The sequence below is a fragment of the Lineus longissimus genome, chromosome 8 (assembly GCF_910592395.1).
Source record: "Lineus longissimus chromosome 8, tnLinLong1.2, whole genome shotgun sequence".
Taxonomy (NCBI): domain Eukaryota; kingdom Metazoa; phylum Nemertea; class Pilidiophora; order Heteronemertea; family Lineidae; genus Lineus; species Lineus longissimus.
Genome location: NC_088315.1, coordinates 3,178,341 through 3,203,776, shown reverse-complemented (window position 1 = coordinate 3,203,776; position 25,436 = coordinate 3,178,341). Strand labels below are relative to the sequence as shown.

At 41.5% G+C, this 25,436-nt stretch overlaps 1 long non-coding RNA gene across 4 annotated transcripts; it reads right to left on the bottom strand.

Annotated features, from left to right (window-relative positions):
• Positions 1–5,183: 5,183 nt before the first annotated feature.
• Positions 5,184–15,398, bottom strand: LOC135492335 (uncharacterized). 4 transcript variants are annotated; one of them, XR_010448062.1, is made up of 5 exons: positions 13,473–14,310; positions 11,779–11,821; positions 10,831–11,025; positions 5,365–5,720; positions 5,184–5,322 (listed from the first exon to the last, which is right to left on the bottom strand). It is a non-coding gene; the product is annotated as an uncharacterized LOC135492335 (long non-coding RNA). The 4 variants fall into 4 exon arrangements; XR_010448060.1 differs by lacking the exon at positions 13,473–14,310 and adding an exon at positions 14,780–15,398 and having other exon boundaries at positions 5,185–5,720; XR_010448061.1 differs by lacking the exon at positions 13,473–14,310 and adding an exon at positions 12,000–13,130 and having other exon boundaries at positions 5,185–5,720.
• Positions 15,399–25,436: the final 10,038 nt, after the last annotated feature.

The following is a 25,436-nucleotide window of genomic DNA, read 5'->3' as shown; positions in this document are numbered from 1 at the left end:
GAGTAATTCGTTACTTTGGCGTCGCCGGTGATAATAGAGGGAAACCGGCGTGCAATTCGGTTGCGGGAAACATTTTTTAGCAAGATCATCTTTAATGCATTTGCTCTCTGGTAAGATATTCCCTTGCTGTTTTGTCATGATTTGGCTCCCGCTGTTTTGCTAAAAATGGAACTCCACAAAGGGCGCGCTTTTGTTTCTACGTTTCCAAGGTAACGCAACATCTTAGCAACAAGATGATTCTTGTTATGGATGTGCGTGGGTGTTCTCTGATCGCTAATGTCACAGGTCGCGGGGTTCTTTGAAATATCGGCAGTATCCTCGGGTGAGGGAGTTATCATGTAGGGTCGGCAAGAGGTGACACTTGTAGAGGTACTTGCCTTAATATGCTGACTATCTATGATGTGACATAATTTGATGTTGTTTTTGTTTTTGTTATACCCCGATTTCTATCCGGAGGTATACCATCGTGAGTATCGACTCACTCACTCACTGCGGCAACATGACATGTTTGTCTATGTCAGTTGTGGAAGGACACACACGTCTCCAATCTCTGTGGTCTTGGGCAGCTGTGCTCAGTACATTCCTTCCTACACCTGCTGACTCAGCATCTCTTGTCACTGCGTCCATCCATCTTGTCCTGCATCTCCCCTTCCTTTTCCCTCCGACTGTTTTCGGCCTCCAGTCCATCAGTGCTTGGGGTAGGCGTGTCTGGTCCATACGGGCCACGTGCCCATAGCATCGTAGACGGGCTCTTTCAAGTAGGAGGGACACAGGCTGTTGTTTGGTCCTCACATCACAAAACTCGAGTCGGAGCGCAGTGATGATCGCAATCACTTAGAACAAATGCAGAAGAGGCTGACAAAAAGCTAATACACTTGTATATCGAGATGTTCGAGATACGGCTTTCTTCATTTACATGGTATTGTAAGATATTGGCTGCAACAGTGAACCATCTTTACCCTCGAGACTTACATCGCTCTAACTTCTTATATGGTGCTGAAAGTATGGGGTGGATGAAATCGTGTGAGACAAAATAGAAACTTCACGGAATCGTGACTAAAACTCCAGGCGTTTGCGTAAGAAAGTACATTTCTAAGTGTACATACAAGCTATTTCTAAGATCGTGACACGTTGACTTTCTGAATACTAAGTATATATTATTCTAGTTTCGCCTTTGGCTCCGGACCATGTAGGCCAATCAGGTTTTGAACCAAGGACCTGCGTCTCTTTGATATTTCGTTGATGAAGAAAAAAAATCGTCGCTGTGATGGAGAACGTGGCGACCCACGCGCTTATTGAGGAGTTAAGTAGGCGTCGTGAAAGCAACCATGGACATGACATATAACTCGCTTTTATACTCCCTTATGCCAGAGTTTTTCAAATTTGAAAGACTCTGCTTCTTGATATCTTCTATATACCATCGAATCAGTATATAACAAGAGGGGAAGACATCACATTTGGTAAACTGGAGACAATCCTCGCCATGACGCAACTGTGAAATGGCGGAAGCATAACTGGCTTGTGCGATCAGGGTCAGCTGGAAACACCAGCACCAGTCACCTCTGAGGTTCCGAGTTCGATTTCCTGTCGGTCCTGAGTGATAGATGTGATAGAGTCGGCGACTCTTTTCGACATGGTATAGCCTCCGCCGGGTTTCCTCCTACAATTGCCAAATACTGTTCTAGCGGTAGTTACAATCGCCCAATATTTTTTTAGAGCTAAAGTGTCCGAGTTGACGATCAGCTCTTAACTTGATATAAGATTTCGTTAACTGACCCGGCTACGTATGAGAGCGAGACAATCTTTAAGGGCATTGTAGCTGGAGGGAGGTAACAAAGAAGCTCAAGGAAAACATGGACAGACAACATCAAAGGGAGGGCCGACCGGAACCCATCCGGAAGGCAGAAAACCGAAATGGCCTGCGTGTACAGGGCACGCATCACCACCGCCGGCTGTCATGGCGCCCTGACGATCACTGGCTATGGATGGCGTTGCGTGAAAGAGACAGTGTAAGTGAGGCAACTAGGCATAAATGAGGATGTTTTCGCTATGTCTGGGTGTACTGCTGCATTGAGCATAATTTTCTTATTAAACCTCTAAGGAAAGAGCATTTTAACGCAAGTGCCAGTACATGTAATAACTTTTAAAATCTTATTAACATTAACAGTAACTTACAGAGAACTTTCTAATTTTATTGACAATAACTTACAGAGAACTTTCTAATCTTGTTAACATTAACTTAAAGAGATACATGTTGACATACAAGAGCCGTTGTGTGACGTTTTTAGTCGCACATATTTCAGTGACGACGGCATGGTGTATATAACTGCATTCCTCCTTTTCTGAGCAACAAGTAAATATGAACGGTGTACGCCTTTAATGGAGCTCGGAGGGAAGCGACGAAAGAGAAAAGACAAGGATGTATACTTCCGGTTTCTTTGCGACGCCATCTTTGCCGGAAGTGCTATTTCAGACGGCCCTTTGAGCCATCTCGCTAATTAGACCGAGCCAATGGGGTTGCACACGATTATTATAACACCATAAAACCCGAGAAAATATTTACTGAACGGCTGCATAATCATGTAAGATAGTTTTAGATTTCGAGAAACGTACGCGTCAACAGAAAACTGCATCTGTAGCACAGTCTTCATGGACTCACAGAAGGTTATAAGTGTGCAAACGTAGGGGACTGTTGGGGAAGATGCGATTTCACAGCGTATGCGTCGACGCTAACGCATTCGAAGTGTACTTGGAACTATGGATTCATCAAATGTTGGTAAAGGATGGTATTAATGCCGTCTATACATCTAAACCATAACTTTTTCGCAACGACCGAAAATGTTGAAAAATCATTTTTTGAGTTGTACCAGACACTTGCCACCGTTTACGCAGCGTAGCCCTCCCACCCATCACCTCTGACATTAGCGGTAATTCTTTGAACGCTAAACGAAACCTCCCCCGCGCTTCACCATTACCTTGAGGGTCGCTACGCGTATGCTAACTGTGGTTCATTAATCCGGTTCTCCTGACTTACTGTTAACCCGTTCAACCTGACTTGTGATTTTCAATATAATGAGAATTACAGTTAACCAGATACATGTACCACTGATTTGACCAACTAGCTGTGACTTACGTGTTAAACTTAGTTAACTGTTTTGGCTGTACGGCAATCACTTCTTACCCAGTGAGTAGTTTCCACATTGGAGGCCAGACGTTGTAGGTGTGTTGGAATCTATGTCGGAAAAATACAGTACATTATTCGCAGCACATAAAACTTACATGTAGTTCAGTGGAATAATATTCCTCATTGGACTACATCAAATGCATTCGCAGAGCATTATTCAATAAGTTGAAGTCATATTCCAATTGGACTACATCAACCACACTCGTAGTGCATTATAGTCATTATACATGTATATAGATGAAGTCATATTCCTCCTGGAATACATCGAAAGTATATAAAAAACAATTCCGCTAGTTATTGGGCGATTTGGTCATTTGAAACAATAGCCTGACGTCATGATAGTAAGATATCCTTATAAAGGCATCTCTCTGTCCTCCCCAATAGCTTTCCCGTAAAGAAAAACCTAATTTACCATTGTAAAAATACGCCTAAACTGCAGCATAATGGGCACACGTCATGACCGCTCAGCTTTCCGTGGAGATTTCCCTTGACAACTAGGCTATAAAGACGTCACTGGGTGACCCGCCGAGGCTATCCTGCCTGTTGCTATCCCCGGTTGCTAGCTATGCGGTGTCTTCGCATCGATCGGGACGCCGGGCTTTTCCCACCATCACGTACATGACGTATGAGATGCACAACTTATGCACGCCACACTTCTAGCGCAGAGTTACAATCGATCCTTCGCCATTCGCTGATATGAAGTCTCCAGCATCTGGCCAACTCCGCGCAGAGTGCTGCTGATATGTACATGTATATTCATGACTTGTAGGAAATACGATTCCGTGGCAACGCCGGAGGAAGCGACAGCGTATCGAACGCTGCCAGCGTGCGGGGGTGTTTTCCAAGGACAACAAGCTGCAACGATCTGTTGCGGGCAACTACTTAATGACTTGAAGTTAAAACAATTTAATTGCGGGGGCTGCTTTTTGTCCGTTTGACGTTATTCATGAATGTGTTTATTAATTGGCGTGTTACCACCATTTCATGTTGCTTCTCAATTCCCTAATCATAACGTAGGAAGTATTCCCGATTAATCTGTAGTTCGAATTCATCTCAATAAAAGTTACTCCTAAGAAGGCCTGTCTAAGTTAGCAATGGAAGACATGATATACTGTGATTACTTCTAATGAGACTTATCTAAATCACTGATGTAAGACATGCTATTCTGAGGTTACTTTTAAAAAGGCCTATCTAACCCATTGATCGAAGAAATGATATACTGAGGTTACTTCTGATAAGGCCTATCTAAAACGATGGTGGAAGACATGATATACTGATCACGTGGTTACTTCTAACAAGGCCTGTCAAAATAATTGATGGAAGACATGAAATCCTGAGGTTACTTCTGATAAGGCCTATCTAAATCATTGATGGAGGGCATGATATACTGAGGTTACTTCTAATATGGCCTATCGAAAGTGTTGATAGAATACATGACACATGAGGTTATTCTTCGAATTCGTCGTTCTGAAGAGGGAGAGGGCGAAAGTCAGTTCACTCCACGGTTATCCTTAGCAGTGCTCCTAGATTTGTAGCTGTGACGACCATATATTGTCACTGTCACACGCACAAGATTTCGATTAGAATCCTTTGTGCAGTGTTACAGTGAGCATATAGGGCATCATCGCAAGTCGCGACTTCTTAGCGGGTGTAGATTTATCACAGTGCTATGTTGCTCGAAGTATAGTCACCAGGTCATCAATGATTGTCGCTTCTATCCTTTGAGATTCATTCCGATGATTCCAGGTGGAATTATCGTCTTCCATTTGTTCTAGCCTCGAACACCCAGGCGCAGATTCGTACCTCATAAGGGTTTGATATCAGCGTCTAGGGTCCACACGAACACTTTGTGGCAAGGATACAATGTTCCCACTTCGGATTAGTTAAAAAGTATTTCTTAGGACTCGTCTTTTGAATCCATGGTTGGTTGCAATTCTTCAGCCTCAACCGTCCAGGCGCTGTTTCAGACCTTAGTATTCATGTAAGGGTTTTATATCAGAAACACTAAGCCGAGAGATGTGAAATTCTTTTGATGAAAAACTTGCATCTGAGATACAGGTCACAAATAATTTTAAGAATAACAAGTTTTCTTTCAGCCGACAACATGCAAAAAATGTACAAACACGAAACTGCATGGCCTTTAACAGATATCCGCCCGACTTCACTCTTATAATCAGAACCGCGATGGTGACGTGTTTCGTTTTTGACTTTGTCAGTAAATCTAATCCTCCATTTTCTCTTTGGCAAAAGATGACAACAAAACGAGTCAAGAGACCACAGAGAGTTCCCTTGCAAAAATAAGTTGATAATCCCGGAACTTTTTCGAGAACGTTCTGTTTCGTTGAACACGACTTTGTCTTCCATCGATGCGATTGCACAAAAACTTAGGAGTCAGGACGACTTCCGGTCACGTATGTTTCTTTAGCTTATTCCTCGCTGACAGACGTTTCTCTTATGAGGTCACTTGATTGTTGATGATCAGCGGACTGGATAAATTAGGGTTGTCCATCGTCTGGTCTTGATCCGGCGGCTGAACCTAAAACGAGAAAGGTGAACCTGGAGGCAACACACGGTTACAGGACTTGCAGTAGGGAGGGGCTTCTGTAAGCTGTCCGTCGCAGATTGAAAGAGGAATATGTGAACTGCCCTCTCCTGATTTTCTTCACTGCATTCACCGCCTCGAGGTAATTTGACAACCTGTGCACATTGAATGTCCCTCTGTACCATTTAAAGTTCTTCGGAATGTCAACAACTTGTTGGCTATGAAATTGGCGGAAGTGATTTGTCTGTCTGGTATAGTTTTCCTGTCCCAACACTTTATTGTAGCTTAAATCCATGTCCTGTTTTCCAAACGTTGTCCAGTGCATGTGGTGCTTCAGACCAGGATACGTGTTGTATGAAATTGGCATAGCAGTTTGATCATGGATAAATCCTCCTTCAGTAGATTATTTTATTTTGTGGACAGGGATGCTGTATCATTTAACAGGAAGACAAAATTCTCAATAAATCTCTATCACTTTACAATAATTTTATGACAACTATAAGGACACGATTGAAAAACGTTTACTACATTGTTGGACGTGTTGTTGTGTTCACCAAACAACAGACTTCCTCCTTATTATAAACGCATGGTCCTATATATTCTGTGCCGTTTTGGTTCAAGGTCACCATACGATGACACGAAAGTATTCGACATACACCAACTGGGTCTGTGTCATTCCTGATGAGAATAAAAACCCGGGAATAACAGATATTTTGGTCATAATAGAAGTTTTCGTTCCATCTGAAATAGGACGTCATTGCCCAATACTCAAGACGAAAGCCGGAATAGGAGGAGTCACGTATTCTCACCAACACTTTTTCTGAAAGAATATTTATTTTATATCATTTATTTTTTCTCTTTTGCCTTGGCTTTCTGCTCCAAGTAATTAATTAATTTCAAGTGCTGTAGATAGCGATCTTCTTGTATATTTTTTTACAACACGAATCACATCTCTGTATTTTACTGCACCCAGTATACATGTAATTGTTTATTTCTGTTATTCTATTCATTTACTAGATATAACATGTGTTTTGATTGTATAGTCATCTTTAAGGTGGAACAAAACAAATCAATCAATCAATTATGTCCCTACCTGAACTTTATGTCACGAAGACACTCTTATTACTCCCCACCGTATCTTCGCCAGACATGTTGCAGTCCCATGACAGGTATATGAAATCCATCTGTGCCAATTACATACACCAACAACTTGTTAGGAATCCATTACTTTAAATCACATAGCTCTCCTATCACGGCTCATCAAGGAGGAAAGAAGATCCATTGCTACACCCAAGAGTCCATGACGTAATTCCGGAATTATAAAACGCTCCAAGTTACAAAACTGCCACGAATGTATAGTACATGTATTGTCCAGACGATAGTGTCCAACTGCACCGACAATATGTATTCTCACAAATGGTGTACTATTACTCGAACAGAATTCTGATACTATGTGCACAGCTTCTAGATTGATTTACAACTGAATTGAGTTGTAAAACATAACATTTTATCATATCTCACAAACCGCCTACACTATCTCCTGAGCCAATATCACCCACGTGCGTTTCAATATCAGTAGACGCCACAGCCAATCATAACTCGTATGATGATCACATGCCAACGCATCGTTACTGCTTCATCGTATGAGAATTCGCGTACCATGGCAAAGAAAAAAGGTACTCTAAGCAATACAGAAGTGTTGTTACTTTTACAAATATTGCGGTTGTAGAGCCTTCAGCCAATCGTGAATGGCGTTAAACAATGCGGTTATCGATTCCGCCTTTTTGTAGCGAGATACTTATCTACTCTACTCTGATATCACTCGAACACGTTTGTAAGTCTATCCGTGTGTAGGACAATTTTCAAATACAAGGCGTTGAAATGATAGGGGAACTCGATACATTTTCGAATGAATGGGGGCTACTCAACGGATGTTTTTATTTCGCATTTTTCGGTTCTTCATGTTGTACAAATGGTAACATCAGCATCCCCTTTGCCCTTTCCCCAAATCATGTAATACAAAAGCAAAGCCAAGCGAGAGAAAATGTTTATGAACATGTTATGATGAGAACTGAAATCAAAACCTGTCCACTAAATTCATATTCTTTTATGTTTATCCAACTTAAAGTTGACAACGCCTTTTCAGTTTGTCTGATGTCAAAGAAATAGATATTGGGTCTTTGGGTCATTGAGGTACATATTGTAGTTTATGGAAGGAGTCATGAGCAATGCTACTGGGATTAATATGGCCTGGACAGTACATTTGTTTAGTCCCTTCCCTGGTTTCAGCACCAAAATGTTGCGATCCTTCAAGGCAAGACTATACATAAAACTACTCAGGGCTACAACGACTAGAAGTGGATCTGTCGGCTGAAGGATCCTGCGTGTCAAGGCCTTCTTTGAGTGAATTTTAAAATTTCACCTACACGCACAATCATTGTCAATCGCACCAACTCACGTAGGCCTCAGGTACAAACAAATCGCCAATAAAGGAGTAGGCGTTTGATTAAAGCAGCTGCAACAATTTACATCAACAATATTGGGCCAAAGATTGGAAACTAAAAAGAGGTAATGAACCACGAAGTAAACTGAAACCCCTCCCATAAATTCGCTCAAACTCGCTGAGGATTTTACCCACATTGATGTCACTGTTATCTTTCACAATTAAGACCGAATAATTTTGCCAGTTTTTACCAGTTTTGCTAGAGTTTAGCACAACGTGTCTCGAATTGGAGGTTGCGCAGTGTGTGACGTCCGACCAAGTACTTCAACAGCTCTTCAATTCTGCAACTCGATGATGAAAATCAATAAATTCTACTATCGGCCTACACTACACATCAGCTGGTGATGAATCGCCCATTCATAAATATCGTTTATTCATGAAGACGACAACCAGGAATTGACGGGGAAGATCGAAAAAACGACATGATTTCATATTGACCGTTGGTATTATTCTAGCATATAAACTTTCTTGAGTATTCTTTGTGCCAATACGTAAAAGAATTTTTTTTAAATCAAGGGGAAGACAACAGCTGGTATCCTCTGCGTTTCGGATGCCAAAGTCACTTGACGCATCGCTTCGGCCAATGGTGCGGGCTGACCTGGCCGATCACGTGCGCCAATGGTCGTCACAACGATGACCGCGCCACTGTTTATGGCGTGGCCCATATGTGATCAGGTGGCGGGCGCACCTAACTATCAATCAAAAACACTCCCACGCTAATTATCATAGTACACAATAATACTGCCAGAACGGCTGGTGATATACAATTCTGTCATTATCGAATCCACGTTGACTTAGTCAAACCGCGTTAACTGCTGGACATGTACCAGAATTTCGGTCCAATGTGATTCATAACTTTGCCACTAGGGGGAAAATTGAAAACCCGACAGTTATGACCTAAAAAGCTATGTACTTTTTACAGTGGACGTGACACGCACTGATGTTAAAATTGTCCCCCTAACCATCAGCAGGCGTCAACACTTGCGCATGGTGTAAGTTAATTCCCTTTATCATGTTTATTAGCCAGGCTAACCATGTTTACAATAAGTGCATTTGTTGGTGTTCATTTCTAAGGTCATGTTTGAGAGATGGATTAGAAAGGGGAAATAACACAAGTTTCCGGTCATACATTATTATATATTGATTTCTACGCTATTTCACTCCAATAGACATATTTGGAAACTTTTACTCCAATAATATAAAAATAATCTAGCAACCAAGCCATACTTAGGTCATAGTAGTCGAGTTCCAATATCATATTTGATTGACCCAGTTACTAGTAATCATGGAAGCCCACTGTTCATTCTCATTTGAATGACCCAGTCTTTACGAGTGATCATGGAAGCCCACTGTTCATTCTCATTTGAATGACCCAGTCTTTACGAGTGATCATGGAAGCCCACTGTTCATTCTCATTTGAATGACCCAGTCTTTACGAGTAATCATGGAAGCCCACTGTTCATTCTCATTTGACTGACACAGTCTTTACGAGTAATCATGGAAGTCCACTGTTCATTCTCATTTGACTGACCTAGTCTTTACGAGTAATCATGGAAGCCCACTGTTCATTCTCAGTTGACTGACCCAGTTAAGTAATCGTGGGACCCCGTTGTTCATTCTCATTTAACTAACCAAGTTTATAGTAATCATGGAATCCCACTGTTCATTCTCATTTGACTGACCCAGTTAAGTAATCGTGGGACCCCGTTGTTCATTCTCATTTAACTAACCAAGTTTATAGTAATCATGGAAGCCCACTGTTCATTCTCATTTGACTGACCCAGTTTTACGAGTAATCATGGAATCCCACTGTTCATTCTCATTTGACTGACCCAGTTAAGTAATCGTGGGACCCCGTTGTTCATTCTCATTTAACTAACCAAGTTTATAGTAATCATGGAAGCCCACTGTTCATTCTCATTTGACTGACCCAGTTAAGTAATCGTTGGACCCCGTTGTTCATTCTCATTTAACTAACCAAGTTTATAGTAATCATGGAAGCCCACTGTTCATTCTCATTTGACTGACCCAGTTTTACGAGTAATCATGGAAGCCCACTGTTCATTCTCATTTGACTGACCCAGTTTTACGAGTGATCATGGAAGCCCACTGTTCATTCTCATTTGACTGACCCAGTTAAGTAATCGTTGGACCCCGTTGTTCATTCTCATTTAACTAACCAAGTTTATAGTAATCATGGAAGCCCACTGTTCATTCTCATTTGACTGACCCAGTTTTACGAGTAATCATGGAAGCCCACTGTTCATTCTCATTTGACTGACCCAGTTTTACGAGTGATCATGGAAGCCCACTGTTCATTCTCATTTGACTGACCCAGTTTTACGAGTAATCATGGAAGCCCACTGTTCATTCTCATTTGACTGACCCAGTTTTACGAGTAATCATGGAAGCCCACTGTTCATTCTCATATTACTGACCTAGTTTCGTGTGATCATGGAAGCCCACTGTTCATTCTCATTTGACTGACCAATTTCCAGTACTCCGAAAAGTAAAAGTGGGCGGCTATTTTATGAAAGGCGCAAACCAATTTCGTGAAACTGTTTCCAATATAGATGTAAATTAAAAGACATGAATGATTACCTTTCTGTGATGAATTGTACAGGCGTATTTATTGTTTTTTGATTGTCCATATGTCATAACGGGGCTTCCACGTAGACCTAGAGGTTTTTCTCGGATGTCCTCGTATTGGTGGGAGGTTCTTGGAAACATACAGGCCGCGGAATAATGTCATAATCTTGGTTCTGGGAATGATGCATCTATTTACCACGATCAAATCTGTAATTTGGAAAAGAAATAGATGACTTTAGAATCTCATATACTTGACAATTTTATACAGTAATTGCTTGTGATATGAAGCGCTCATTTAGCTGTGATTAAGGGCATGTTCGAAATGAAGACTATTCTGACACGTCAAAGTAAAGTTGAACAAGCGATATATGGGCATCAGCGGATTACGTGGCTAAAAATCACAAGTACTCCTCGAGTCAGTGTTTCTTGCCAGAGTATAAGCACTATAATCCTAGTTAATCATATATGACTGATAGTGCTAATTTGAATAAAACTGGCTGATAAATATGACATTCATCTAAACGAGGAAACGTTGCTCAACCACGGACACATCTATACACAGAATCAGTGTCTTGGCTTCCAGCCATTGTTTTCGAGCCACACCAAGCGGACAACGCGGTGTTCGAGGACGTTTCAGTAAATTGAAAAAACCCTCAACATTTCTGAAAAAGACTCCAAAGGTTTTTTTATTTCGGTGAAAAACATCTGAGGCTGGGTTTACATAAGGTTCAAGTTGTCACTGTTCACGTTTCACTTGTCACGAGTTAACCTACTTCAGCTTGAAAACACGACGTGAGGTTGAAAGGTGACATCGTGAATCGTATGTAGCCCGCTCTTTGAAAATAACTCTTATTAGGGACGTTGGGACAGGTACACCCCCATTCCTCCCTTTTTTATATCAACGCATGTGAAGCGAAGGCTTTTATAACACAAACATGATCGAAATGGAAATATGCTTACCAACTTCATCAAGGAATTGTTGCTTCATTTCCTTGCAAAGAAACTGTGAAAGAAAATTAAATCCCAATTATATTAACTTTAACTGATTACGCCCCATAATTCTAAAATGTCGGCGGAAACTCCTCCAAACTGCCTAATTTCTGAGTCGAACTGAATGAAAATTTTAATCCAAATTCATTACATTAGAAGGAATAACCGCACTGTTATCCAACCATACGTACCAGCAAGTGGTTGACTTCGGAGCTGTGGAATCGGTTTAAGCAATAATCGAACCCACACGATTCTATTGTCTAGTTTGCTGGCCCACCCACAGACACCTAAGCCTGTCTCCCACACCCGTTACTGCGAGAAGAGAAATGATAAGGTCATACTTAACTTACAACTGGGTACCCTAAATGTTCTAATTCGTTCTTGACGGCCATTTAGCAGCCAACATTTGAAAAAGAAGAATCCTAAAACGAATAACTAGCTCTTAGGTTGTTTAGCTTTTGAAAAACTTTTGGGCTTGTTAGGTTTTTGGCCAACACAAACATGCCGCCTGTAGAGCTTTTTTAGTGAAATGAAAAACACTCAGTGAAAGGAATGACGTGTAGGCCTATACATTATATGCATAAGAATTATTTATCACAAAGGATCGCAAGCAAAGTAGAACTGACAACAGTAAGTGGCACAAAATCATTCCGGGAGGAAACGCAAAATTTCTGTCGGACAGAGACTTCTCTAATCCATGTAAGAACACAAAATAATTGAAAGTCAAAGCGAAAAACAAAAATTTCGAAAATGGGAAAATGAAAACGCTATTTCCCTTCCTGGAATAACTTTCCGACTTCCTGGTTTCTCTTGAAGTTCTTTGGCTAAATCTTAAATGTTACATACATGAAAACGGTATCGGCTGTTCACATCAGGCTTTTGTGGTATGAATGCATTTTCTGGGTCAGCGTGCCCTAATTCACTGGGAACTTTGGCCACTTCAGAGTGAAGCGCAGGTCATGTGATGAGGAGTTGGAGCCAGAATTTCCGCCACGCATTGTTTTGAGTAAATGATTTCATATCGCCTGACCTGGATGACGAAGGCAACCTGGACTTTGGCTGTAATAGCTATCAATATGACGATAAATATGGCACAAAGATTGCCTCAATACGTCCAGGCTAAAAACAATGTTTTCGTGTAATTTTTTATTCCGTTTTATAGGCATATAATTTTGTGTTTGTTGCAAATAGTTTATGCTGTAAAAATCCGGTCCATCTAATGTCAATCCACAGACACACGTGTTCATCGGCAGAATTAACTCACGATAAGCGGTAAAACCGCAAAGAAATTGGCTAACAGGACGCGCTTTGAAAAGTAAAATGTGAAGAAAAACACGAATTACCCGATGCCACGTATACATGATGATGGTTCGGCCTTGGTCTCTGCGCCTAATAAATGCACGAGAACCCTTCGAGTTGAACTTATTCTCGGACACAGTAAAACGATTTCCTCCTGTCTTTAGATAGCTATTGAGCTCGATCGTTTAAGGATCTACTTGAAGTATCTCTACGAATAAGTAGGGAGGTGCGTATGTACACAACATTAGAAAAGGAGTAAAGGTGGTCAAGGTACAAGTCACGTGACGAGCAGACATGACGCCACGTTTACCGCGATGAGTAATTATCAACCAATCAGAGTCGAGACGAAGTGTTTAAAAACTTACACTGCCGGTGAGCACTTGCAATGAATGTCCAGTGAATCCCTCAAATTTGATGTTTATTTCGATTCGATGCTTCCTCCTCAAAATCGAAAATTGAAATGATCAATTTGTGTTGTTTGCGGTCATATAAATTAGTATTTCGATATTGTTGGGCGGCGTCACAGTTGTGTGTTTGACAAATGGGCGTAGGCAGAGCAGGCGTTACAGCATCGCCGTAGGCTCCTTGCTGTAGCAGCGGTTATACCTCTGGGATTCATAGTCCAATGGGAAGTCAACCAGGCGGCGATATACCCCAAGGACGATTCAGTAGGATGCAAAAGTGACATCTTGCAGGGGACCCCAGGTTAAATTTATAACAAGTGTTTTAGTACAAGTTCAAGAAATACACTTTTTAAGGTTTGGCATTATCACACAATCATATTAATCTTATGTATAAGTAAGTAAAAAATCAGAAATATAAGTTCATACACCCCATATACTTATTCTGATACAGTCTTTAATCTAATCGAGTCTACAAGGTTTTCCGTCAATTTTTCTGACCTGACAATTGTAATGTAATGTAATGTAAATAATGTCTTATATAGCGCATCTTCCAAGAAAGGTCCTGCTCACAAGCGCTTTTTCACAAATAACACTCTTGAAAGAGCAGGGTCTTCAGCCCTGTCTTAAAACCGGCGATTGAATCGCATTCACGTAGTGAACAGTCGAGAGAGTTCCACAGTCTACTGGCCTGGACCGCGAAGGTCCGACCCCCAAAAGCATCGAGTCTATAGCGTGGTACGGCTATCTGTCCCTGATGCTCAGATCTTAGACTTCGGCGGGGCAATTACCAGATGGTAGAGGTTAATTCTTTGCAAACATTTTCCAAGTGATTAATATTTTTTCCATGCAAGTACATCATTATATCAGAGCGTTTTTTTTTAATTTAGGAAACCAGAGACACTGAAATGTCAGAGAGGTTTTCTGTGACGGCAAGAAAATATTTGTCAACAAAGAAATTTGCCTTCAATTCAAAGGCTGGAAGGAGAGGATACAAAAAAAGACGGTCGGCAAAAAATTTACCTAGAAATTTTCATAAAGACTTAGGATTTCTGTCTTCGGTAACTTCCAAATGATATGTACATCTGAATAATAAACAAAGTTGAAAGCAACGAACGTGACACTTATCTTTACAAGTCTTCTCAAATTAAGGCAATAAAGCTTTTCGAGGTTTTAAGAACATGTCAAGGTAGTTTTTCATTTTTCTGCAAGCCGACTACTGCGTTTGTTTAATTTGACGGGATGTTGGTTGCATATTTTGACTTTCTCACCTTGAGAAGTGTTATGATCCGCCTTGGCCGTACCCTCCATTGCCATCACCCCTTGAAGGCAATTTTATATGTTTTAGCAGCATCACATCCTGTCCCGTTTAGTGCTATGAATACCTTCCGTCCTGCCAAGCGCAATTCCGCTGTAACAGGCCGAGATTATATACCCCTCTCTTGAAAACAATTCCCGAGGAAGGCAACTGGATCTGTACAGTGCTGTAGGTTGACACCATTCGGCCAGATTTTGTTTTAGGGGTTCCTGCAGTTGATAGTCTTCTCTTCATGGCCCGTGTCCTTGATCTGTTTTTCCACTGACTTATACACAGGTCCGAGGTGTTTCTTGTTCGGTACTTGTGGCAGGTGGTGCCACATCCTGTTGTACCTGCTTCTGCCAAAAATAGTAACTTGCTTCGTCCTTGCCAGTTGCTGATAACAGCGGTGTCGGCCATGGTCAAGGGAGTTTGCTTCCACGCCCTTGCTGCATGCTGCGCTAACGACAAATGGTTAACGCGCATCACCTGAAACGACGTCGGCGTGTTACTTGCGCTGCGCATCGGATATGAATCGAATGAAAGAAAGACAGAAATCACCAGAAAGTTACAATGATCGTCGATGACTTTTTTTATAGATGATCGTGAATACGCGAGTTTTACGCGGTTATATTATGCTCCTGCCTGACATCGAGAAGAGATCGACAAATTAATAAGTTATTTGACATTTCATTGGGAGCTTACTGACATTTCAAACGTGTCTCGTGTTGGACGAAACCCTTCTTTGCATACTGTAGAAAAAAATTCTATTTTCATGAGTAGGTTGAAGAGGATTAGCCAAAAACAGGGAAAACACTTCTTGTATCAAGTATTGACGATATATCCCAGCACCTCCCACATGTTTTACGGGCTACACCGACGCCTCTGCCGTGAACTTTCAGCCCGGTTTTATTGACCTCCGATATTTGGTGGGGCTCGGTAAAGTGCAGTCAGGCCAGATCTGTTGTTTCAGTTTGACAACCTCAGTGAAGGTAGGACATTTCGGAGAACATAAAAAACTCAAACTGGCTGCATGTGTATTGCAAAACGGCTATAAGCATAACTTTTCAAAAGAGAACAGTGTTGCAGAAGACATGACCTTTCGGTTCGATATATTTGATTAACTCTGCGAAGGCCTATACTTACACAGGGTTCCCGCTCAAAATCACCATCTTTTTTATCATTTGCTTTGTGAACATAAGCAGCACCAGATGATGTCGATGATGGTATACCTGTAGCTCGAGGACACAGATGACAGCTGCAACGGACATTTACGAGGGTTCTCGCTGTGACTTGACAGGGTTATAGTAACAGCCCACCAATCTCCCCAGGTAAGTCCTTAAGACACGATATACGGTCATGATGATGGGACAAGCTAAATTGTCAGTGGGATCTGGCCTTGTATTGCACCCAACCCCACTAACAGGCTATTGAGGATCTCCTTTCTAGCATTATAATAAGAGGGTCTGTCCCATCACCGAAGCAACGTCGTGCGTGGGTTGTCATGAACTTTCATTTCAATAGAGAAAATGTACTTGTTCTCTCAAGCAAAATTGACCGCAAGTCTCGTCAATAACTCCTTTGTGATTGGTTCAACAACTCTGAAGACCGCAACAGGCGAAGCAGGATTGAGGGCTTCTCATTTGCTAGTTCTGCTGGAGGGACTGGATCTGATCAATTTGGTGCTTGAGGATAGTCGTGAATATTCGGTGCTTCCAAGTGGGGAATGACGGGATGAGGCTTTGTGGTGATCTCTCCTCTGTTGGTCGTAGGCCTACCGGTAATCGGAGGGTTTGATATTGAACAACAGCTTGATCACCGCGAACGGGTGGTTATCGTAATACACGTAATAAAATCACTTTAATGGAACACTATTAAAATTGAGACAGGACCATGATGATACACTGGACTATTATGAAACACTTGAATAAAATAACGGACTGGACAACGATACAATAGAAAAATTAAAAAAAAATTATAATCACTCGTCAACCTGTAGGATTTCATCATTGTTTTATTGATGATTTCTACCATTGAACGGCTCAGTAATCAATAGATGGTCGTAATTACGTGTGTCCGTATTATTAATTACTCCTGAATGCACAGGGTACATGAAGTACACTACATCCACGTGTGCATTAGTTGAACGTCGAATCAATAAGATAGGTAGGAAAGATACAGACTGATTAAATGGGCTGTTAACCTGGTGTGAATCTTAACCTTAAATGAGGAATGTAGGCCGGAGATCTAGACGCGGCATTATTTTGCAATGAAAAACATTTGAGGGAGGGGGGACTACGATTTCACCAGTATGCTGAATGAGTGTTACGTCTCTGCGTATCACCCCAAGGCCACTTATGCGCGAAACTTTTCTCAGCTAATTTAGGCTTGTTTTGCATCCAGTGCCAGTTTTCGTGAAATACAGCTTGACGTCTTCTCAATGCCTAATACCTTTAGGTTGAATTGAGAAGCCCATGGCTGAGCGTCTAGACCCCATTAGGTGCCCTTTGGTGCTCCTATTAAGACCCCCTTTAGGAGGGGCTCTTAAGATACACGTGTGTGCGGGAGTATATAATGTAAATGAAGAGAAATAAAGAGAGTAATTATTGTATATCCAACAAACAATTTTTTTTGGTATTTTTCTGAATTAACTCCGTTGAGTTTACCGATTTCTCCGCGATCTTCCGGTGGTGGTTGCTATCCCATTTGTTGAAATTAATTTAAATTAATTTAAATCTTCATGGGAATTCGCTACATCATATGCCTAAGAAATTGGCCAATTATATTAATATTTTTATTAGAGAAATATCCGTCCTAAATAATGACAGAAAAGGGTGGTTTATTTCAATTTTGTGTCGACATGGTCGAGGTCACGTGACATAAAAACAAAACAATCGCGCACACCCGTCCAAAAAAGGCACTTTAAGAAAAACAAGTACGTTTTTCCAGCTTAAAACCACACTGACGACTAAGTTATATTGGTCTACTGCCCAAATCTGAAGTATCAAAATGAATAACAAACTAGAACTAGCTCTATTTAGCAAAAGTTGCGTGAAAAATTCGGGTGAGCGACATTCTGCACCCTAGCGGCCAATAAATAAACTACTTTCAGCCGTCTGCTCCGGTCTCGTTAGGGAGTTTTTCCCAAATGTACGCGATGATGACGTGCCCCATTAAAGTGAATGCATGAGTACAACCCATTTGTGTCGTATATCACTGGAAACGCCCGATTCCCGTGAATAAGGACAATCACAATGTATTACATTACCAAAACAAAAATGTGTCGGAAGGAACTATATGGATGGTCCCATCGCACCCCCCCTCCAGCAGTATGACACGGAAGGGCTAGTTGACTGTCCACCGGGGGGTTTGGGGGGAGCTTCCCCCCAACGCACTGGTAAAAACCTATGTCGACGAAGGGGGGGTTTGGGGGGTGTCCCCCCATTGTAACAGCCGTAGTTGTTAGAGCTTGCACTTAACATATGCTCGTAGGGGGGTTCGGGGGAGCTCCCCCGACCTAAAGGGGGGCTCACTAAGTCCTTGACTTTACATATTAGTCTAGCATTGATAAGCCCAGATCAGGCAAGAAGCCTTATACCAGCAGGTACTAAAAGAGTCAACACTGACTACGCTTCAGGGCCAAATTAGCCTGTGCTCGATTACTTGATTTTGCCCGGCTCTGTTCCGAGAGGATATTTTCTCACTATCTTCTACCGACTTCTCGAGTTCCTGCCAAGAATTTACTCATGGTCTTAAAATGTCCTTCTCCTGGGCCCGGTTTTTCGAAGATCCATTATCCCCTTACTTTCTTGACGCCCACCAAAGCAGACGTTGAACTGTGGTTTATCTTTGAATGCCGCAAAGTTTTGGTTGAGCTCTATGGTTTGCACCGCCAAGTTAGTGAAACCTTGGTGGAACTCCAAGGGTCCATATCTTCGTTGCAGGAAAGACCAGAACATCCAGGCACAAAGACAACAATTCCGATTATTTGATGTCAATCTGGGGTGAAAGAACCTTCGCAAGCTGATGTAAATGAAGACGAAGTCTTGGAGTATCTTCAGTGCCGTTGGTCGTTCGCCCTTCTGTTGATCCCAGAGTCGCTGAGCATTATACACCAGTGTAGTACAACACAGGCAACATTGGACCTAAGATGGCACCTTGGGTGATTCCACTAAAAACATGGAAGACGGACCGAGATATATATCGATGCATTAGTGTTCAGACCACCGCTGTGTGGAGTTTGACAAAAGGACATGCAGAGTACAGATCAATGCATTGCTGTTCAGAACATCGATGTATGGAGATTGATAGAATGACATACAGAGTTGTATGGAAGCAATCCAGTTCATAAAACATATGAGAACAAACAATTTGCCTCACAAACCCATGTAGTAGCAGCTGTCCATTCCACTGACATAAATGATGATATAATTACATTTTTTTTAAACTATGGGCTAGTGGCGGTCCTGTCCCATAGGACTGGCCATGTATTTCATCAGCCATTCCAAATCTATACGTCATCACTCCCACAGCTCATGAGCAGGGGTTAACGTGAGAAAAAAACGGCGTCTCTCTTTTGATGAGTCAGCAGAAGCGTTATACGACATCATACTATCCCGTCACACATGGGAAAACATAACAAAATTCACGAGGAGAAAAAGTCAATAAAACGAGATTACTTACTCAATATGGAAAGTGAACGCAAAATGTCAGAGGTCACATTTTTTGGCGTCCATGTGTAAAATTGGTGGTGTTGAGAGAAAAGAGATGACGTGTCCCAAAGTGTCCCTTGGGATGAGTCAAAGGGATGATCATAGTTTGGATGATTTGATGCGGCCTCTATGATGGGAAAAAGACCCAGATGGCATGTTCAAGTATAATCAATTGTATAAAGACACACAAGGCCTAGGCCTAAAGTGGAGGGTGTGAGTACTCACCGAGCTGTCAGATTGATGCCATATTGTATCCTCCGAAGCAATGTGGTCCAAATAGGCCTTGTAGTAAAGCTGGTAGTATAAGCCTATATACGGCACATAGTGGGAGTGGCCTCGTGCCTCATAGGCCCTTGCACGTGATGGGACATCCAGCATCACACATTCCACGAAGCTCTGAATCATACATCAAATTTCACAGGAAAGGGCCTAGTGTTGCCTCAACGAGGATGCTTGTGTTCACTGTCCTATATTGACAAATTCATTTCTTGTACTTGCTATCCATTCATGTATCAACCTCATACCCGAGCCCTCTCGCCTACAAACCAATAAGCTGCCAGAGTGAGCGAGCAATATGCGAGGCGCCCACGCTTGCCTCCCACGCGCCGTCACAGATTTCATTCAGTAAAATTTCCTCAACGAGTTCTCGTGAAAGGTCAGGGGTTGTGGAACGAGACTGGTCGATATTGCTGAATATCATGAATGAATTATGTCTGTTGCTGTTCGTGGTTGCTATGGGGATCGCGCAATTATAATATTGTGGTTCGGATGGATATCGAGAGTAACTGGCCTCAACGGATAAGATGTTGCTCGTCAGTTGCAAAATTCGTGGACGCATCTATCTATATACGAGGGAGAGCCCTCTATAAATACATGATTTAAAGGTCAGGTGTTTTCATGTTGCATGGGCACGCTTTAGGGATAACTTGGGCATGATATATATTGGTGGTTTTTCCTACAAAAAGGCTTCCAGCAGGACCGTGCAGCCTCCAAACATGATAATTGAAAAATCATTGAATTGCAACAAACAATGCACTGGAACGAGGTGTTACCATAGGCCTGAATAAAATTCATAAGCCTCTTAAACTGCCTTGCAACACTGGCGAAGATCATTATCAGGGACCAGCATGATAGTGTGATACAACTAGTGGCGGCGCATTGCGGCAAGCAGGGATATCATCATCCTGGAGAGGTAAATCATATGCCCAAGTTGTCCCTTTAAGAGTCACAGTACGCGTATACGTAGTAGGCCTTTATCAAGTGCCATATCACGACAGCTGTTTACATGTACATGTATTTATACATCGGTTATTTAATGGGGCGTGGTCCAGACATGTAGGCCTAGAGTATATATCAATACGAGATAATCTACTACGAGACTGAATGGGATTGGTATTGGTGACACCAGGCCCATTCATCCTGGGCCAAGCCTATAGTATCTATAGAATATGGCGGGAAGCAGTTTCAATTAAAGATACATTTCGCCCGTCTGCAAGTCTGGTGTTTAACGAAATACAAGTACATTTTTTTTAAATATTGTATCTACGACCTGCAGAGCGTCTCATACGGTGCTCACGTGCCAAGTTTGAGCTCCATCGTTAAGTGAATTGAAAAACCTGCCTCGTTTTGCGACCACCATCTTCAGCAGGTTCGTCGTAGAGAACTATCATCAACAAATTTTACGAACAGGCTCGCCTTATGGTAAACCTATGAGAAATCAATTATCATGTGGTTTCATTTACACCCAGTGTATCCTGAGCAGCTTCGATGTGGGCTCACTATCTTTAAACAGGCCCGCTTTAAGATAAAAATGTTCTTGACCGCGTCCCTTTAGGGCCACTATCTTGAACAGGTTCGCCACACTGTCTTCAACAGGCTCGTTTTAGGACCACTATCTTCAACAGGTTTGCTTCATTATCTTCAACAGATTTGCTTTAGGACCACTATCTTCAACAGATTCGGATCAGTGTCTTGAACGGGTTCGTTTTCACGATACTTTCATCTTCATGTTCTTCCACATGTTTAGATTATATTGGTATTGATACTGAATTCTATGGTGACATTGGTTTCATACTTGACGTACAGATGTCACTACCATCGTTTGTCATCTGCGGCAGCGGCCAAGAATTACCACTGAGCGGTTGACTTCTGAAAATATCAAGGTCATTGAGGTGAAAGGTCACCAGGTCAGAGGTCAATGAAAGGTGCACAATAATGACTCGAAGTTTCACCGAAATACGCCTAAATTGGATCCCGCATTCTGAGACACTTAACAGATTGATTGTGCCTCGTAAGCATTAAATGTTCATCAAATTCTCGCAGAGGGATCGTCCGAGGGGAGGGGAGACCATCCCATATGTTCAACGTCAACTCAAAATAGCAAATGACAAAACACTTCTTATTTACGTTCGATTTCCAGACTGAAGGTACCAAACAGTACACGCCTATAAACATGCAGTTACTATAAACCGAACCCTGTGACGTCAGCAGAGAGCTATTTTTACTATCGACATTCCTATGTGTTTGCCGATAGCTATCGTATTGGAAATCATTTGAAGATAGATTGATCATTTGAAAATAGAGTATATACGTGTCCAGTGGGTTTTCTTCATCAAGGGCAAACTGCACTTCCGTTGAAATGTTAGATTTCTTGTTTGATACATATGTTATCAGAATAATGTGTATGTAGCCAAAATTATTCTTGTAAGCATGATTGTACGTACTGTACATTTACATGACGTATTAAAGGAGAACGGATAAGTCATCGTCTTATATTCCATTTTGTTCAAATATGCATACACACAATGAGAAAAAGAATGGAAGCCGCCGCAAAGAGACATTTCTTCTCGGGCGACATGTCATTCCTTTCCTTCGCCATATTCTTGCAGGTTAATTCTGAGAATCGGGCACCCCGAACGTAAACGAGGAAGGAATGCGCTCCAAACACACCACTATCTCAAAATGCAGGCCATTTTCAATAGATTTATCAGCTATCATAGCAAACATTCCAGGTTCTAACGAATAAAAAAGCCTCCACTTATGTGATGACGTCACGATATTCATTCATCGTATCGGCATGTATAGAAACTTATGACGTCATTAACACTCGGATTGTGGGTCAATCGCTGCATGTGAGGAATTCCTATCGTTCATATTTCAGTCCCAGGACCGAATATCAGAAATTTCGGCCGTTTGATATAATCCGTACTGATATATATCACTGGATTGACAAGCCCGCTGGCCAAAGGTTTTATTTTCATTGATTTTACTGGGATACCACACCCCTTACGTTTCTCATGGTCACGTGGCTATCCATTCTGCATCTGGCTCAACAGAGTCACGTGGACGTTTTCATTCATAAAATGCCATGAATGAACGGGACCATATGGCGAACCATTGAGAATCATAATATCGATCGGGAGTAGCCCATTTCCATTGCATGAAGGTTCTTCTTCTTCCAGTAACAAATGATGGTACACTAACCTAGCATCTTAAACAATCATATAGAGTTCGTTGGCAACGCTTACAAGACTTTTCAGCTCGTATATTTGCAACTGTAAACAGGCGTGACAAACAGGATTTACCAACGGCTCATATTGATGATGATGATGATGATGATGATGATGATGACCGGGAGCTAGTGTGAAAGATGTCCACATGCCAGACACCAGATGACGGGTCGTTTTGATTGGCCGATGTGAAAGCAGAAGGAGCTGATCTCATTGGACAACGTTGAACTCTGATTTGACCCTTTTTGGTGAAGAAGTGAACATCTCACAGAGTGGTCTACATCAAAGATACATGTAATTTGATCACCATACGTTCGGGCTGTCCTATCAAGTACACATAAATGATAGACATTCAGAGATACTCGACTTCGAAATTTCAAGTTAGTGGATAATCGTCCAATCAGAAACACTTAATTCAGTATCACTGATGCAGACATGAACCAATCACAAGATCAAATCCAGGGAGACTTCCGATCATTTTAGTATTTTTTTTAGGAAAAGACTATCTCCCAAGATTTCGCTGTTTTACAGAGTCCTGATAGAAGGGAAAAATCGTTATGATACCTTCGTCTGTTGTGGTAATCTCCACCATTCAAGATTTAAGTGTGCGGTATTGCTCCGTTTTAGGTCTGTAAAATCGACTGTTTTGTTTACCCATACGGTCATGACGGTCATAAACTCCAACAACTGTACACATTCCTCTGAAATTCCTTACAACTGGTTACCTTAAACTTCCGTCTCCTTTTTATATTTATTTAAAGACCGTTGACACAGCTGTGTCTACTTCCCGGCGAAATCATGACAAGATACATCACGCTCTTCCGCCTTCCGCTTGCACTCTTCGTTTTATATTCCTAATTAAATTGATACAGAACGAAAACTAGGTCAACTTATCAATAATTATAACGCATGTTCAGCCAAAATGTCTTCACCGGCCACCGTAAGACGCCCCTTTAATTCCAACCTGCGCCAGCCAGGTGTTCGCAAGCGCCATTTTGAGATTAAGTGGAATCACCACTTCCCTGATAAAAACTCCTTAATCATCGTTTTTGGACAGAAAACATCTAACTAAATTGCCATCACCGGCCACCGTAACTACCTGTGCACTCAAATACCTTCCTGCATTATTGCTTATCGGCTACCATACAAACCAGTTGCGACTGTTGCTCTTCTCATTCTGGTTTTGGATCGATAAAGTGTTGCTTCAAATAGACCAGGGAGTGGTTATTTATAAGTTGATCGGGATGGAGAGTTATATTTAGAATGATTGTTGCTAGGAACCATGACCAGCATTCGTTGATGTGATAGGGACCCGTTTTAGGAGACGAGAAAAATTGGCACTTTTCCGAAGACAGTCGGTGAACGAAAACACAGGTGACGCTAGTATGATATTTCAGACTGGTTGATTCCAAGACAAGTAACAGTTAATTTTGTATGACCAATTTGAAAGTTAATCAGATCTAGTTTCATAATTGCAAATTCAAGAAAGACAGTTTCAGAATAAAAAAAACTTGTTACATGACAGAGAAGCGTGACAGTTACAATGCTATCTCCAATTGGTTGGTTCTCTAATGCGTCATGGCAGTGTGTCCTATCAGGAGTCTCGTTGCATCTTGTTTTCGTCTTGGTAGTAATTTCATGATGGCTCATTTAGGTCGTCACAAATTACTCAATACTGGGAGGGGAGGGGGCAACATTACACACATTTTGGACTGTCACCTGCGGCCATTATCAGGCGAATAGCCGAAATTTTTTCATGAAGGATACTGATGAAAATTGACTTGCGCAGGATTCTGGCCAGTTACCATGTTGAAAACTTTTTGCAAACGCCTTTGGTCGAAGTTTTCCAACAAGTTTTTTGTTACATTTACAGCAGAAAACTTTTTTAATTGAGAAAGCTTGTTGATTTCCATTTTTGCATGGCAATGCAAGCCCAATTATGTCGCAAGTCATGTTTCACACTTTTTAAATAAACAGCCTTTGTTCACTTACAATGGACACATATGAACTATTTTTAAGGCTTGGTTGGTCAGATGGTGTTGCTGCTGAAATCAACCATCACATTTACCAAGTGTTCAAAGATAAATGATACACGGCCATTCTTAAAGTGTGTAATTTTTATTGAATTTGAGATAGAAAAGTTTGTACTTGAGAAATCGAAGGTTGAATTTGAGATAGAGAAGGTACAAGTGGACATAACATAAGAATGTTTATTTGAAAAAAAAAGGCGAAGAATGAGATGGTTATGGTTGAACTGGAAATAGAGAGAGCTGAACTTAAGACGCTTGACATAGAAACGGTTGAACGTTAAATAGAGAAGGTTGAACTTGACATAAGGAAGGCGAGAAATGATATGGCCATGGTTGAACTTAAGATACTTACATGTAATCAAGTATAGATTACTTGATGT